We start from the raw sequence: 1783 nt of genomic DNA, 5'->3' as shown, positions 1-1783 counted from the left end.
TAAAAATACATAGGCACAATTTTTTTTTATAAGCATTTAAAGTTCAAATTTTGACTAAATACGTAAAAATTACGGCAATGTTCAAATAATCTTAAACAGAAATTCATAAAAGTTTTTCTTTTTAATTCTAAGATTTGGAAATTTAATACAAGGCTCCTAACATATTTTTACAATAGCAGTTGCAAAATAAAAGGAATACATTGTCACAATTTTTATTTATAAGCATTTAAAGTTCAAATTTATACGAAATATGTCAAAATTGCGAAAATTTGCAAGTAATTTAGTGGTTGAAAAATCGTAAAAATTTTTTCTTTTATAACTAAGTTTTTAAAATTTGGTACAAGGTTCTCCATAAGTTTTTCTTTAAAAATAATATATCCTAGACTGACAAATCATCTCCGTTCAGAATCGTTTTTCGTATACAATGATATAATATCATTGGATTCAAATTTAATTCCATCCATTACAGTAACCCACTTGTAACCTACTGTACAGCAGAGCGACATCCACGACTTACCCGCCTTTTTTTGATTAGAACATGTACCTATTTCAATTAAATTTATTTAAATTTTGTAGTGATTTATAGCACCTTGTAAGTTACAATATTTTTTTATTATTACATAGAAAACATTGAAATGTCTAATTCATTTTTATGATTTTATGATGACGTATCGTACATAACGATATATAACACACTGCACAGGAATATAGTTTAACAGATTAGGCGTGGGTCGTTAGCATTTTCGAGAAGATTGTAGGTATATTATGAACACAGTATAGGTATCCTTGAGAACTATACTCAATGATAGGCAGTGGGAGAGTGGTTAGGACTAGAAAGTACCTAGCCCCAGAAACAGCCTGTATTCAGACGTGTTTCACCTGAGCTTACACAAGCTTCCTCATACCAGTCAGGATAACTAAATATGGCAAATATGTAAATTTGGAATAAATTTCACTGAGAATCAACAATAATAAATACGTCTTTAACATTGTCAACGGTCCCGGGCCCAATTAATTTCGGGGCCCTTCATCGTCCCCAAAATACATTTTTTTAAGTAGATAGGTATCACAATTAAAGATAGTTCATAATAGTTATATTAAATATAATATAAATATTATTCTGTGATTGGTTGATGTACATGGTAAACTTTTGGTATACCAGAGTGTGTTATACGTTCTTACCACAGGCTTAACCAAGTTGGATCTACACCAGCGGTTCTTAACCATAGGGTCGCGACCCAATTTTGGGTCGCCAATAATTTGAAATGGGTCGGCTAAAATTTAAAACGTTGGTATAATATTTTTATTTTTAAGCCTTATAATATAAATAATAAATGAAACCGTTTTCGTAAATTCACAGTATTGATAATTGGTACAAAGAAGCTTATCAAATTACATTCGTTTCCGTTAATGTCAATCGATAAAGTATATTTATAGCTATAAGTTATAGTATTTGATAAGTTTTTGACCAGCATTTTTCTTAGAATCAACTATCAATGTTGTGAACGTCGTATGGTACTTATTCGTGTAGTCGTGAGGTTAACGTCAACCTACCTGTACCCACTGCGGAATAGTCGTTATTTTGTATTGTGTATTAAACATTTATAATGAGTAAACAGACATCACTTTCATCTTTTTTCATAAAACCTGTGGTAGTTAAAAATAATGAAAATGAAAAGACGGAATCAAATTCAAATGAACAAGAAATAGAGAAGGACGAAATGCCTAGAAAAAAGGTAAAAATATCAATGAACTACACATATAAATACATTGATAAATATAT

The sequence above is a fragment of the Acyrthosiphon pisum genome, chromosome A2 (assembly GCF_005508785.2).
Source record: "Acyrthosiphon pisum isolate AL4f chromosome A2, pea_aphid_22Mar2018_4r6ur, whole genome shotgun sequence".
NCBI classification, from domain to species: Eukaryota; Metazoa; Arthropoda; class Insecta; order Hemiptera; family Aphididae; genus Acyrthosiphon; species Acyrthosiphon pisum.
This window is presented reverse-complemented; position numbering follows the sequence as displayed.